Source organism: Schistocerca serialis, chromosome 2 (genome assembly GCF_023864345.2).
Source record: "Schistocerca serialis cubense isolate TAMUIC-IGC-003099 chromosome 2, iqSchSeri2.2, whole genome shotgun sequence".
Lineage (NCBI taxonomy): Eukaryota > Metazoa > Arthropoda > Insecta > Orthoptera > Acrididae > Schistocerca > Schistocerca serialis.
This window is the reverse complement of record NC_064639.1, coordinates 568,779,965-568,797,006: the sequence shown is the minus strand read 5'-3', so window position 1 is coordinate 568,797,006 and position 17,042 is coordinate 568,779,965. Positions and strand designations below refer to the sequence as shown.

Genomic DNA, 17,042 nt, shown 5'->3' with positions numbered 1-17,042 from the left:
ACTCGACATACTCTGATGGATCCGGTATTACATTTATTTCCCCAATTATATACACACAAGATGAGAAACATAGAAGCAGATGTCCTCGTTGTAACAAAGCAGCTTAAATCACTTAATAAAGGCAATGCCTCCGATCCAGATCGTATACCAGTCAGGTTCCTCTCAGAGTATGCTGATAAAATATCTCCACATTTAACAATTTGATACAACCACTTGCTCACAGAAAGATCCGTACCTAAAGACTGGAAAATCGCTCAAGTCACACCAATATCCAAAAAGCGAAGTAGGAGTAATCCACTGAATTACAGGCCTATATCACTAACGTCGATTTGCAGTAGGGTTTTGGAACATATACTGTATTCGAACATTATGAAGTACCTCGAAAAAAACGATTTACTGACACACAGTCATCAAAGTTTCAGAAAATACCGTTCTTGTGAAACACGGCTAGCTCTTTAGACTCATGAAGTAGTAAGCGCTATCGACAGGGGATGTCAAATTGATTCCATACTTATAGATTTCCAGAAGGCTTTCGACATCGTTCCTCACAAGTGTCTTCTAATCAAACTGCGTGCCTACGGAGCATCGCCTCAGTTGTGCGACTGGATTCGTGATTTCCTGTCAGAAAGGTCGCATTTCTTAGTAATAGATGGAAAGTCATCGAGTAAAACAGAAGCAATATCCGACGTTCCCCAAGGAAGAGTTATAGGCCCTCTATTGTTCTTGATCTATATTAACGACATAGGAAACAATCCGAGTAGCCGTCTTAGATTGTTTGCAGATGATGCTGTCACTTACCGACATCTACATCTACATTTATACTCCGCAAGCCACCCAACGGTGTGTGGCGGAGGGCACTTTACGTGCCACTGTCATTACCTCCCTTTCCTGTTCCAGTCGCGTATGGTTCGCGGGAAGAACGACTGTCTGAAAGCCTCCGTGCGCGCTCTAATCTCTCTAATTTTACATTCGTGATCTCCTCGGGAGGTATAAGTAGGGGGAAGCAATATATTCGATACCTCATCCAGAAACGCACCCTCTCGAAACCTGGCGAGCAAGCTACACCGCGATGCAGAGCGCCTCTCTTGCAGAGTCTACCACTTGAGTTTATTAAACATCTCCGTAACGCTATCACGGTTACCAAATAACCCTGTAACGAAACGCGCCGCTCTTCTTTGGATCTTCTCTATCTCCTCCGTCAAACCGATCTGGTACGGATCCCACACTGATGAGCAATACTCAAGTATAGGTCGAACGAGTGTTTTGTAAGCCACCTCCTTTGTTGATGGACTACACTTTCTAAGCACTCTCCCAATGAATCTCAACCTGGTACCCGCCTTACCAACAATTAATTTTATATGATCATTCCACTTCAAATCGTTCCGCACGCATACTCCCAGATATTTTACAGAAGTAACTGCTACCAGTGTTTGTTCCGCTATCATATAATCATACAATAAAGGATCCTTCCTCTGTATACTACAGCATCATCCGCGAAAAGCCGCATGGTCATCAAATGATCAAAACGACTTGCAAAATGATTTAGATAACATATCTCTATGATGCGAAAAGTGGCAATTGACCCTGAATAAGGAAAAGTGTGAAGTTATTCATTACAACTAAAAGAAATCAGCTAAATTTCGATAACGCGGTAAGTCACACAAATCCGAAGGCTGTAAATTCAACTAAATACTTAAGGATTACAATTACAAATAACCTACATTGAAACGACCACGTAGATAACATTGTGGATAAACCAAAGACTGCGATTCACTGGCAGAACACTTAGAAGGTGCAACACGGCTACCAAAGAGAGTGCTTACACTACGCTTGTCCGCCCTATTCTGGAGTAGGGCTGTGCGGTGTGAGATCCGCATCGGGTGGGGCTGACGAATGACATCGAGAAAGTACAAAAAAGGGCAGCTCGTTTTGTATCATCGCGAAATAGGGGAGAGTGTCACAGCCATGATACGTGAATTGGAGTGGCAATCATTAAAACAAAGGCGTTTTTAGTTGCGACGGGATCTTCTCATGAAATTTCAATCACCAGTTTTCTCCTCCGATTGCGAAAACTTTCTGTTGGCACTCACCTACAGAAAAATTAAAGTGCTCGTTTTTCCCGCGTACCGTTCGAGAGTAGAGAGACAGCCTGAAGGTGGTTCATTGAACCCTCTGTCAGGCACTTTATATAGATAACTACGAATGTAGACCACACAGTATGCAGTTTCTCTGGCCTTAATTTTCTTCTTCTCAAGTCACACCTCGTAATTTAAATTTCACTGGCCAACAAGCTAGAAGCCCATCGTAATCACATTTTAATACAATAGAGCCTGTCACACACTTCGCACGTTCCTTAACAACTTACACCTTTCGTCGTAATTAATGAAAATGATCATGTCAACTTACTCCATCAAGAATGGGTAATTATAGATACTTAAATTCTTATCAATCGCATTTAATGAAACTAGACTAAAATCACATACTGATACTGTTATTTGACTCGCAACTACGAAGTAATTACTCTTGCAGATATCCTCAGCGACGCGGGCTTTCATCAACAGAGTACCTATCACTGTGGATTTGCAGATATATCTGGACACGAGAAAGAAAATGAGAGCAGCATCACTGATCTGCCGTTTGTGTCATTTGTGCATCTGCATACTGCAGCCATTTTTTATGGTTATTTTATATAATCTATTGGACACATTAGCAAAATTTGCTGGCTTTGGGTTGTTTCAGCGATACTTTGGCCTTTCAGTTACAATTTTACTGTAATATGTACTTTAACGTTGTCAATTTCCGTACAAGTAACATGAAAACATGCAATGCGATTTAGGGTTACAGGTGATGATTTGTGGATCGAATTCTAAACAAAACAGTATCACACATGTCAAAATGCATGAAGACTGAGTATTTTAACGAACGGATTTAGCTACATGCTGTCTGACCAGATAAGGAAATACGTCGCACTTTAGACTAGTAGTATAAATTTCCTTAGTAATACAATCTAAAGAAAGATTAAATTCGTTTGTATGGCACGTATCAGAAAATCCGAAAGCATAACGTTATATGTGAAATTTATCTAAGACTCTGGCACCTGAGTATAATTGTTAGCAATGACCAAATTCAAGTGGCACTGATCGGCCTAAAGTTTGTCACATCTACTAATACAGCAATTCCAAAAAACCATCTCAGCTGTTAGCTGGAGGTCGTATCCCGGATATACACAAGCACGTAGATGTTTTCCATCCGGGTCCGAAAAATTTGTAGAGGAAGTTAAAGTTTGTGTCCGAGAACAGCACGTCGGAGTAGTTTAGCAGTGTTGCAATTCCAGTGGTAAAATTCCACGGACTGATGTGTATCGACGGCTGAAAGCCAACAATAATTAAAAATAACTGCGTTACTGACCACCGGTGGCGATACGAGTACGTCGTGTAACTGCTTTATTTCAGTAAAATTGTTCAAATGGCTCAGAGCACTATGGGACTTAACTTCTGAGGTCATCAGTCCCCTAGAACTTAGAACTACTTAAACGTAACTAACCTAAGGACATCACACACATCCATGCCCGAGGCAGGATTCGAACCTGCGACCGTAGCGGTCCGAAGCGCCTAGAACCGCTCGGCCACCACGGCCGGCTTTCTTTCAGTACTTCTTCCTTTATGTTGTAGCGCACCGAGAAGCAAGGGAGTTAGGGTTTGTGCAACCTCCGATATTAAAGACCGAACAGAACGCAGGAGACACAAAGAAGGGAAGGGCTGATTAGACTTACACATCTCAAAAGCGGTAGCGGAAAGCATGGAGAGCCAGATTTCTAATTCAACTAATAAATTTAAACAGCACGTGGAAAAATACCGGATACCAGTGCGTCTCTTCGTCTTTTCAGCTGCGAGAATGAATGGTTTCAGAGAAATATTTCCTAATGAGCAGTTTAAGACGTACAGATAAGCAAGGCCCTTATCTTGAAACGTAAGGTCTGTAAATTTGTCTGGTTAGAACAGAGAGGGACGGAAAACATGCGACACAATGAAAGGCTCAGCGATACGGTGTCGGCGGCCTGTTTGCCGGCAGCAGCTGGGACTCGCGACGTCGTGTGTGAACTACAAAAGACCCGTCCTGGCTACGGCGTGCATAGGGCTTAGGCGTAAACCAACAAAGCGAGAGGAAGGCAAATACTCTGTGTCACACTGAAACGAAGACTGTGTAAACGACCTGACAGCTGTACGAGAACTTGATGCGACGGTATGATTTGCATGTTTCTACGCCGAAGTGGTACAACATTCTTTTGGCCAGCCAGTCTGCTTTTATTCGGAAAAATCAATAGTCTTTACTAGAATTATATTTAGTTTCCTGTTAAAAAAAAACAAAAATGGAGAAAACTGCTGCCGGTCAGGCAAAAGGAAAGGATTAAGGAAAACCTGAACCTTTACGGCTGGGTGTGTATTCGTACGTTGCACCCCAAGAGCGACAATTCTGTGTCTTACCACTGTCGTCTCTGTCGGTCCCAACATCAGTCAAATAGATACAAGGTGAGTCGGTCGTTCCATTTTTAAAGAACCACCATAGCACTTGCCTGAACTGATTCACTGAGACGCGGGCTTCCTAAACCAAAATCTACAGATGACGATTTTAAATGCACTTCTCCAGAATATGACTCCACTGCCGTAATAATGACGTAAGCTCGATCAGTATGGAAGACTAAGAAAAGACGAATGATTTTTTCTTACTAGTATCATCAAAATAAAAACGCGTTGAGCAGGGAAGTTGCTCCTAAAATCGTCCAAGACTGAATGGGAAAGTAACTCGTTAAACAAAGGAACAGCAGAACAATGAAATGGAGTCCCTTCCAATTCTGGACGTGACCGATAACTACTTAAAAAACGTAGGAAATAAACAAATAAATGGTAGATTTCATATGATTCGTGAAGAAACAGCATGCTACTGTAACTGGAGGGTTTTATCACAATTTCACAATTGAAGAATTTTTACGTAGTATATTATATAGTTTTGGGAAGCGGCAATCTTCGCCTCTGGTACAGATGTCTTCAACGGTTACGCTGGATATGTTACCATGGGCTGTAACTTTTCGTGGTAGGTAAGAGGGGGGGGGGGAGGGGGGGGATGGTTACACGTCTGAGACACGAAAGAAATGCGAGATGTCCTCTGTGCTGCAACTTAATGATAGTTGATGACAGTTTTTTCTGGAGGGATGTCAGATCTTAAATTTCTCTCAACTACTATCGGAATAAAACAATGATCCATCAAATTTTTCTTGCGCCCGCACTTGTATTACTATAATGGCTCCCCAACTCTTGGCATTTCTTTGGAAATATGTGCATATCAGTTTATCATCAAAAATAATCTACAACTACTATTTTAGAGCTTGCATCGTTTTAGCGTCCAAGATATGTCTAGGCATTTAAACTTAAAGCAGTTGGTTATTTTTGTTCTGGATTAATCCGTAACTGTCCAGCTCAACCTCCTTTGTTGTGGATAAAATAATACTTTTATTCCTTACTTGTCTCTAATGTATTTATCTTGCAAATCGTTCATCCTCCTTCAGAAAGAACTGCAAATCCTGTGACTACTGCGGACAGCGTATGATTCGTTTGTTGTGGGCGATTGCCATCAGAAGGTGGAATGAAAATAAATGGACAACAGAGCACTGCGCGTGTCTCGACTTATCAAACAGGGTCATGCGGTTTTGTCTGAGGTAAGTGTACGTTTTGGCACCTCGACGTGCAAGTAGCCGAAGTGGCGTCAAATCGAAAGACTTGCACCCGGCGAACGGTCTACCCGACGGGAGGCCCTACCCAAACTACGTTTTTATCTTGCCATCAAAGACGGTCATTTCCGTCTGTCCGTGGTTCCTCTAGAAACGCTCCGGGAAATCACAGTACTATAAGCCACTAATACACTCATGCTCATAAATTAAGGATGATACATAGTGAAACAACGCTCTGGTGGGCGGTTTGTGGATTTAAATCACCTCGGAGTATGACCAAGCGATACATTTGATCTGCGGTCGTCGCACGGTGGCGCTGGCAGCAGTCCACATACTACAGGTGTGTTGGTGCATGTCTGAGTACGGTGCAGCTAGTAAGTGTGCAGACGTTTTCAGATATGCTAATGGTGACTGTTGAAAATGGCTCCAAGAACACACATTGATGACGTTATGAGGGGTAGAATACTAGGCTGACTGGACGCTGGTCAAACATAGCAGGTCGTAACACGGTCACTCCGTGTGCCAGAAAGTGTGATTTCAAAACTATAGCAACGATTCCAGCAGACGGGAAACGTGTCCAGTCGCTACAGTAAGGGACGTCCACAGTGTACAACATCACAAGAAGACCGATATCTCACCATCAGTGCCCACAGACAGCCACAGAGTACCGCGGGTAGCCTTGCTCGGGACCTCGACGCAGCAGCTGAACAGTTGTCTACAGACACACAATCTACAGACGACTGAACAGACATGGTTTATTCGCCCGGAGACCTGCAAAGTGCATTCCACTGACCCCTGATGTCAAGAACACAGTACATGATCATTCAAACAGTGGTCCCAGGTTATGTTGACAGACGAGTCCAGCTATAGTCTGAACAGTGATTCTCGAGGGGTTTTCATCTGGCGTGAACCAGGAACCATATATCAACCCCTTAATGCCCTGAAAGGGACCTGCATGGAGGTCGTAGTTTGATGGTGTGGGGTGGGTTTATGATGGGTGCAAGTACACCCCTGCATGTCTTTGACAGAGGAACTGCAGGTCAGGTGTACCGGGACGTTACTTTGCACCAGTATGTCCACCTTTCCAGGGGTGCAGTGGGTCCCACCTTCCTCCTGATGGATGATAACGCACGGCCCCACCGAGCAGCCATCGTAGAGGAGCACCTTGAAACAGAAGATATCAGGCGAATGGAGTGGCCTGCCTGTTCTCCAGACCTAAACCCCACAGAGCACGTCTGGGATGCTCTCGGTCGACATATCGATGCACGTCTTCAAACCCCTACGACACTTCAGGAGCTCCGACAGGCACTGGTGCAAGAATGGGAGGCTATACCTCAGCAGCTGCTCTACCACCTGATCCAGAGTATGCCAACCCGTTGTGCGGCCTGTGTACGTGTACATGGTGATCATATCCCGCATTGATGTCGGGGTACATGCGCAGGAAACAGTGGCATTTTGTAGCACGTGTTTCGGGACGATTTTCACAGCTTATCACCAATACCGTGGACTTACAGATTGTGTCGTGCGTGTTCCCTATGTGCCTATGCTATTAGCGCCAGTTTTGTGTAGTGCCACGTTGTGTGGCACCACATTCTGCAATTATCCTTAATTTATGAGCGTCAGAGTTTATGCGAGCGAACATTTTCGGTGAACTCTTAAAAAGCAACAAAATGTACCGGTATACTTTACACCAGTCGTATTCTGCTAGGAAAGTTAAACGTGGTATCCTGGGAGTAAAATGCGGTGGAAGCATTTCAGATAGGTGCAGGGAATTCTTGTTCTTGAGACGGACGAGCAAGGTGCGGCGCTGCGTTGCGCTTCATTTGTAGCGCTCGGCGCCCCATTAAGATAAGAGTCCATAATTACGGAGGAGAGCACTAGCAAACACGCTACGTGGCCTCACAACAAATTGTGCCCACGAGAAGTCCTCCGGAGACGCTCCGCTTTACGAGAATCCCTTCTCTAGCTGACTGTTGCGGATTATTTCTTACTCGAAGGTAAGAAAAATACTCTTGCTTTGCGTGAGACGTGAAAGGTTACAAAAACCTTACGTGTTTTGGAGTACACATTACAGACCCATTGTATTTTAATATCGCAGGTTTAAACACTAAGATGTAGGAAGGGCAAAATAAAACCGCCGTGCTCGATTTATCAAACTGTGAGAGACGCGTAGCGGCTCTGCCTGAGCGATAGTAGCAATTGCATTTTCGATGTAAGGGTTATTTGAGTTCAACCGACCCTTCAATTTGTCTCTCAGGTAAAAATCTTATGGGGAGACATCAGGCGACATAGGTTGACAGATTACATTGCCGGCTGATTATCCTCTCCTCAACGGATATTGAACGTCCTCAAGGCGTTGCTGCACCTTGCTGAAAATATCCGTACAGTCGTTCATCTTCTGTGGACTAATGGACACAGATTGAACGTTTTCTAGACATACCAGTTAGCTTTAACAGTTTGAGAAAATTTGTTGCGATGCCGACATTATACATTGCGCACCAAACACAAAGCGTGATGTTTTGCAAAGGCTCTTTGAAGTCCTTACGGGATTTTCTGATGAATAATGACGCATGTTCCGTGTACTCAAATACTCTGGAAGGCTGAACCAGACTTTATATGGAGAAATGAAAAATTGAGGACCCAAACATTTTGATTCCACTTCATTCAGGAACCACCGGCAGAACTCAGTACGGGAAATACGTCGGAGAAACTCATGCACGACAGTAAATTTGTCTGAATACAATTGTAGATCCTCTTTGGTAGTGTTTCGGCATGACTATCTCTTAATTCCTGCCTACACAGATAAACCGCGTTGCGATTTCGTCGGACTTTGCTCCAGTCGACCAATGTCTTCTGGTGTTCGGTATGTTTTGGGAGAGTTATGGTTTTTATTCGCTACTGAGTCCGTTTCATATTTCTTGTGATGGGGCTTCCGTGCTCAACTCCGCATTAGTCTTGGAAATATTTTCAGAGCTATTTTTATTCTGCCGACCCCCTATGGTCAACTTGTTCACGTGTCTGTACAAGTATCGAATAAGCACAGCGGACAAAAACTCATTACATGGAGACATCAAGTTAATACTGCATAACACATCCCTCTATCCTTGATATTGGGCTCAGTTGGACTAGGAAGCGAGTCTGCAAGTTTCTTCGAGTATGGCAAGTATCCAGCCTAAGCCACTCCTTGATTGTAAGATACCAAGACCATAGAGCTATCGAATAGGTACGTTTCAGCTGTTATTTCAAATAGTTCTAGACTTTTCCGATGTTTTTAAGATCGAGTGATTTACCGGACCAGCTGAGGTGTGGTAGAGTCTAATTGTTCATCAAACCAGGAATGTACGGGCGCAGCCCTCTGAACCAGTGCTGACGTTACCTGTGAAAGACAGCGTGTCCATGGCACAATCGTCTACAATATGTTGAAGAAAGGACAACTGGCCACTGATGTTCAAATAAACAACCTGAACGGACCGACCAAAGTCACAGAAAGTACAACAGCCACAAAACATCACAGTCGCACCTCCGGTGTGAGCTGCATCCTTCACACGCCGCAGTGGTCCATCGGTGCACTTTATGTCTTTCATATTTTCTTAAAATATGACTTAATGTATACTCGGCGAGCCAAACTACTGGTGTCCATTCAGCTGTTCAATTTCAATGTTGTTTGGCCCACTAAAGACGTGTAGTTATATGCGCCGCCGTGAGCAATCGCCTTTTTCAAGGTACGTGTCTCCAAATACCCCTTACATACAGTTCCTTCCGCAATTTCGCTCGGTAACTTGCTGAAATGGAGTTCCATTCACTGACGGCGGTCATAGCTGTCGCACTGCCATTGTCTGTGTCAAATTTTAATTGTGGTACAACGTCACCAGTATAGAGCTTTCTGGTTGTCTTGGTAGCGGAATAATGTTTCGTCATCTTACGACATAACAGTGGCATCATTGTCTCACACGTTGGGGGTGTGGCGGTGTGACTAAGTCCCCAATTATCCCCCGACGGTATAATTTCAAAGTTGCCGGTAAGTTGTGACAGCTACGTGCGTGGTTGCGGTAGTCATCTTATTAATGATTGTACCCAATGACTGACCGTATTGCATCACGCGTTATTAAACCGCACCACTACTATCATTAGTCATGCTTTAAATCTATTTCCTTGGTTGCTATCGACAATGGGATTTTTATGACCTCTGTTCTTTTACCTGACTGCGAGTGGCACGAAATGCCTTTGCAGACACGTTAGACATTCCAGCAAATCTGGGAGCTTCACAGTGTGGCCATGGACATGTCCAACCAAAGTAGTTCCTTACTGTTGATCTGTCTCATGTCCATGTCAGCACGTCATACTGAGCCGATACGGAACAACCAACTGGTACATACAACAGACATACGTTACTAGACTAAGAATACCACATACAGTATCTGCCACTGCAGCCACCACTTTAGAATCGCAATATGGGGATGAGCGGAAGGGACGTGTAAACAACAGTTTGTTTACTGATAAAACAGCCTTAAGAAATAGGATAAACTGATATAATTACGTTAACTTTAGAGTTTTGACATAATGGTCAATAAATGTGTCGTGTTTGGCTGTAATTTTTCATACAGCAGAGGGAAGGTATGTTGCCTACCTTGTGTCTCAATGCAAACATAACTAGAAACATATTGCGTATTTTTGGTTTTGTGCCGTATGTAAGCCTGCAAAATTAAATTACATTTTGTGCTATCTGCAATATCTGCAGTGTTTATGTAATTTATTTATATTGTAAGGTGCTTAATAAATCTGGTTTTAATAATAATAGCTTAATGGTGGATTTCAACCAGTTTTGATCAACTTTGGCTTCTCTTCGAATAGCATGCTCGTAATGAACATACTCCTGCACGTAGCACGTGCTGTTTGTCGTTAATACCAAGTGCGTTCATTTTAGTGTTCCTACGGAAACTACAGTCTGCTTTAAACATGTGTATATGCAACTGTATTTTCTTCTCATAGCACGATCCTACAATGCACGTGTTAAACTGAACTAGTAGGCAAATATTTGCCGAGCTGCAGAACTTGTTTTAACCATATTGTAAAACTTACAATTTAATTTCGTTTCATAAAATCTTTTGAGTAGCATACACGAATTTCGTAATGCCGCTATCTTACCTCAGCCAACGTCAGGCTTCAGTAAAGATGCGCCTTTGCCAGTTAGTAACGCTTTTGCTTGGTACATAGGAGTACACACCACCTCACTGCCGTGCCTTACTTCACCTGGTGGCAGTTCTACTCTATCTACAACGCCCGAAAGTGAAAACTAGCACTTTCAAGTGGTGATAAATATTTAGTCATGCGAGCTGATACTGCTGCATTACTGTGGTCGCTAACATTGCCTAGTGCGATGGCGCTCGGACCTGACCAAGTCACGTCAAATTCAAACTTTCTGTAGTGTTCGTCCCACAACGGAAGGAAAGATGGTGACGCATATTTTATGATGAGCACTATGCGCGGCAACTTCCTATGTCAAATGCCATCCCTCTCCATATTCGTCTATTGTAATGCTGTTCTACAGTACGCTCTTGCCTGCGTCAGGTAACAACTTTAGTTCGATATAAAATGTTCGCTGACGCTTCCCGGCGACGCTAGGCGTCGTTTTATTGAATTCGCCGGCCTTGGGACGAAGAGATTTCATCGAACAATCATGATTTATAAAGCAGTTGTGCTGCTTCTTGCTTACTATCTACCCCAATAAATTGACAGAGCGATCCTGAACAAGAAAATCTAAGGAATGAGTGGCTCTAAGGGAAGAAGATATCTTAGAAGCGAATCAGGGACTTTAATTTTGCTCGACTTGTGCCTTCTCCCTGAATGAACTATTGGATAGCCCACAACACACGTTAAACACATAAGCCACTGAGTGCCTATGCCCTGTAGCTTCTCTTGGGTGTAATGGAGTGATCGATCACCCCTAGATGTTTGATTCAAATATATTTAAATACATTATATCTGAGGTAAGGGGAAATGAAGAGCCTCAGTCTTTTAATGTATCTCAAACACACCTGAAACAGAGTCACTGTGTTATATTTTTAACGAATGATTAGGTGAGTACTCAGAAAACGAAATAGTAGAAAGCTTCTCCTGCAAGCAGTCACCACATATGTTAGAAACTGAAGCTATAAAATGTACGAGTGTTGAGGTGAATTATTAAAAATATAGAGCAATACAGAGAATCATATAACTTTTATTTGTAAAGGAGCAATGAGCTGAAATGAATAGTTTCGACAGTATCTAACACAGTATTTCAAACGACCTTACTTTGTTCCCGTACTATGCCAGTCACGCTCTTCGATTCAACTGCACATGATAACACTTGTTGCCAGGAGAGCCTGTGAACATGGTAATTCTCTTACCCCCTCCCTCCCAGACGACTGACCTACGAGCTACGAGCTAGCGTTTCCGAGAGCATTGCAAAGAAGACTGCAGTTTAATGACCAATAAACAGAGAGATCATCAGAGGGTACGCTAGTTCGGACTGCCCAAGGACAGGGGAGAAGAGTAATGAATAACACGAACTTCTTTCTGACTTAAAATCCTGGTGTATGTTTTGTCTTTGAATAACATCCTATCGGTTTTCGATGTCAAATTGAATAAAATTATTCATGTTTCGACTAGTATTTCAATGAGCACGGTGAGACAGGCTATTAACTGATTAATCACGCGGTCCTCCTTTCATGAGCGAAGCTCCAAACAACTTTCCAGAGGTGTACCGAAATCCCACAGTCTTGGGAAACTCGTCAGCGGACTGTCAGTATAAATCGTCAGTAGGTTTACTGTTGATGGCAGTGGCGGTGGCAGCAGTCTCCGAAGCTTGAGAATTTGTCTGACGCGACTATGAATTGTGTGGCTTATGTTTAGTAATATTGTCACGAGAGACTCCTATGACATGTTTTTGATGATTGTGGTTTACTTTCAATAAGATGACCAAACAATTTTCAGCGTCAAGTGGGACAATTTTCTCGATGTCACTAACACCAGATAATTATAGTCAAGGATACAGCATATATAGGGTTCATATTATAACACCTGCACATTGCATATCATAAAATGTTTGCCATTCCGACCGAGTAAAGAAGACGGCATTAGAACAAAATGTCGAGCACTTTGGTTTCCACGAGGGAGCAAATTTACTAATACAGACCAACAGGTGTCACGTCTATGTACCTCTCCACGGCACATCGTTATCAGCAATACCTTAAAGTTAGAAGTTGCAGTATGATACTGTTTACTGCCAGGAAGATGGAATGGTAGAAATATATGTCAACAGTTACGAAGGACGATTCCCCGACTTTGGCCTTATTTTCTGTGAACTCTTGCACGTGCCCGAGATAGCACCTGCACATATATTCCCTCTCACCTTTGTTTCTGTAAACACGTCACTGTTTTATCTCGAGCGAATCTCTGAAAACGAAGTCCCGCCCGAGCACTACCGACCCTTGCAAGCGCTGAATGTTCCTGATGTCACATATTCCACTTTCCAAGGAAAGGGCAGTAAATTTAGTTGTTGAAAGTATGTCATGCCACATAACTCAACGCTGTTCCCAGCCACAGAATGTGGGACGAAACACGCACTTCAGTGAAATTTATAAACTGCATGTGGAGCGCGATTAACAGACTTTTCCGAGACTTAGATTCTGGAAACTAGTAGAAAACATGGCGGTTTTAGCCAATGTGGAAAATACACACGGTGTGTAGTACACACCTTCATTTGTTTCTGAGGGACTGAGAGGAAGTGAACTTCGTTTCCTATTTGGGAGAAAAGATTCAGTTTTTCTCCATGATCAGCATGCTTGTATCAGCTGAGGGGTTAACGTTAACAAACTGAAAGTATCCATACAAATACTCTATGGAAATCAGAATCGCGCTCAAAAGAACTGCACGCTCATTTCCGTAACACACATATCGAATGCTATTGCATATAACCAAATCCCGGATTCAAGGACATTAATAAAACGGTATCCGACAAAAACGGTTAAACCGACATGATTATAAGATTATTTTGTTTTGAAGAGCTAACTTCAGCCCTGTTTGCAAAATTATAGGAGTTTAGGCAAACAACTGTTCTTTTTAATGTTCAAACACGATTCAGAACCGAAGCGTCGTGGTCAATACGTGCTTTCATCGAGTTGTGCAAAATGCAAACAAGTTTTAAGCAATAATTATTATAACGAAATTTGGTCTAGAACTGTACTTTTGCTGTGATTATTATCTTATTTTCTAGAAAGCTGGATTCTGTAGAACCTCTTACATTATTGTGTAGTTTGCCTTATGCAGCTGAATGATATTCTTAGTGTGGTTTGTAACGCCGGAAATGCATATCCTCCTATTTCCATCTATTGTACTATTATTTTTTTTCCTTGTTTTGTTACCTCAAGATATGACATTTCTGTCTCTTTATATATTGTAACTGTTTTACTGTTTGTATATATATTTATGCACTCATGTCGATGTATAATTGGTTTGTTTCGTAAATATTATTTGTATTTTTACGCTGGGTCTTGCCTAGGGAAAACTGCTATCGAACGATTACATCGATGGGTCGTGTGAAGAATCAAAGTGTGTAGGATCTTTGGTAGTGTTAACTCTGCCGCGTGGAGCGCGGGCAGAGAGGGTCTGGCTGGAGTAGCGAGTGGAGCAGGTGTGTTGTGTGACGCTCCCGCGAGTTGCCGCGCTTTCGGGGTTTGGCAGCATGTAATTGCGCTCGACTCGCGATGATAGTTTCTGACATGGTGTCGCGGACGGGAAGCATTAGCTGGCGCACATCAAGAGCCCGTTTCGCCTGGTGACCGTGTCGAGAAGAAGGCGCGCCAACATCCAGCTTCTGCAACAGCGACGGCCGACAATGAGTGACTGTCGCCACCTCCTCGATCGACGGCTTCAAACCTTCAATCAACCAACAAGGAAGACTAAAAGCACGTAAAGTTTCAGAACTGTATGGCAGACCTCAGCTTTTCAAATTGTTCCATTTGCCTCGCAAAATTACAGCAACTTAGCATGAACCTTTGTTGCTCATTGTCCCAATTGCATTGCCAAGCAGGGTCCCTTCCTTTTCCGAAATGAGCCCGAGGGTCGTTGAAATTCAAACGCCAGCATCATTCGATTTCACTGCTTTAATTTCAAAGTTCAGCTGGCTACAATATTTAGATTGCACAAGCACAAATTAAGAGTGCGAGTTTTGTTACCGTATTTTAGTTACCTGTGACTGCAGCTCAGCTTGGTACGTACTAAATTTTACTATTGTTAATTGTTCAGAATCATTTAATTCAAGTTCAAAGTTAATTCTCTTATTTCTAAATTGCGTAGATTCAAGTAGCTTTTGAAATGATTGTTGAGGTAGTCCAAGACTAACCTTATTTTACTGAATGTCGATGTGCTTCAGAAAGAAAGCTCACTATTAACTTCAGTCACTAAATTAACTTTCGATTTTCCAGTTTTATTAATTCTTTTGCTAAATTAAGTCAGAGTGTAGCGAAATTTATTACTTCTGACAAACTTTCAGTTTTCACACTACACGTGTCAACCTTCAGTTGCCACGCTTCTAGTGCTAATTATATGTGTAATTACCTTTCTGTTTCAGTTACTATAGTAATTGTCCTTAGGACTGGCGACCGTAATTTCCCCCAAATCTCAAATATCTAATTACCGCTAGTTAATTGTTAACGTAACGGCCGCACATATACGTTCTTCATTAACTTTACCCCTTTTCAAAATTAATTTCCACCAGTTTCATTTGCATTTTTCCTTTCATGTAGATGTAACCCTTTCCTCCCTCTTTACCGACAGGTTAACTTCGGTGACGATTGCTTTTCCAAAATTCCCATTAGGTACACGCGGTTTCATTTTTCACTGTCATTAAGGTCGATAAGTGAGGGGGAGGTTACAGGTTGATGAGCTTAATCACTTTATAAGTATCGCCCAACAAAATTACCTTTATTATTGTACTACCCTTTAGTAGTCGCTAATATGACCCCACAAGAAATGCTGTAGGTTCGAAAGTCCTAGCTCCACAAAAACGAATCGGGCGCAGGAGAAAGCCAAGTCCAAATAGAATTATTCAGGAGAGGTGGTAGTTGGAAGTGCATGAAATCTGAACCAGAGATAAAGCCAGTTGTCTAAGAGTACAGGTGAGCAGCTAGTTTCACATCACGGTTCTGTGTGGGTTTATTTTGCTTGCTCTACAGCAGATTTATACTGGACTAGTTCCCTCTCAAGAATATGGAGCCCCAGTTCAGCTGGACAAGAAAGGGGGATCAATTTAGCCACATACTTCTTGTCAGAATCGCCGTGGCATTCGCCTGGAGACAACTGAGGGCTGCAAGGTGAGATCAGTGTCTTAACAAAAGAGCAGCCACGCCTGAGTCTCCAGACGATTTCACTATCAACTACTTGTTCATCCCCTCCATTGCTGACATAGTAAACCGTCTCTAAAAACATAGCTTTTAGCGGCATGTGTAAAAACAGAAGATGACCGAAGATATACGATAAACATCACGCGAAACAGGAAACTGCCTTACCGAAGCCGTGTTCTATAGCGATCCAGACGGATGCTTCCATAAAGCTGACCGATGTGCTGTCTTTAGCATAATTACCAACAGCGCTGTCCACCAAGTTACAATAGAACTTGGTAGAGCAGCCAGACGAGATGTGTTTCTTAAAGAGAAAGCAGAGTCCAGTTGTAGTGAGTACAGCGTATTGGAACCTACACATCAATTTTACTCAATTTCTGATAGATTGATGGGTGTTATGGAAATTTATGTCATTTAAAGATTACTGTAGGATTAAAAATTACGGTTAAGCTAGTACAGATGAAGCGTAGGAAGCCCAGTTTCGGATACTAAAGAAGTGAACTCAAGAAGCAAAGTTTGTCAACATGAACCGGTTGTAGCAGACCACCGGAAGCGGCTGTGGTAGGCCAAGAAAAGACAGCGACTACGGAAAGAAAACGCATTAGATAATATAAGTAAAGGATGCGTTGGAAGACACGATGTTTAATTTATAGAGGACGTTCGATAAAAAAGCGAACGTTTACCATGAAGCATTATTATCGCAATTATCAGTCATTTCTTCTCGACATCACTAGAGTAAAAAGGCCTACGCATTCGACAAGAAATGTGTAACGTGGCGGCAACTGGTTGCTACCGATATTCTAAGCAGTGGGCAGGTTTCCCCAGTCGGCGTCAAACTGCAATCTGATAGCGGCCTGCCTCTTACAAGAGAAAGCGGCATCTGTGCAAGGTGTCCAGTATCAGTGCACAGTAGGATCAATGGCTGTACTGCTATCTGT

At 42.7% G+C, this 17,042-nt stretch overlaps 1 protein-coding gene across 8 annotated transcripts in view; it reads right to left on the bottom strand.

Annotated features, from left to right (window-relative positions):
• Positions 1-17,042, bottom strand: part of LOC126457568 (nuclear receptor coactivator 7) — a 799,075-nt gene that overhangs the window by 499,147 nt on the left and 282,886 nt on the right. The window lies entirely within an intron of this gene.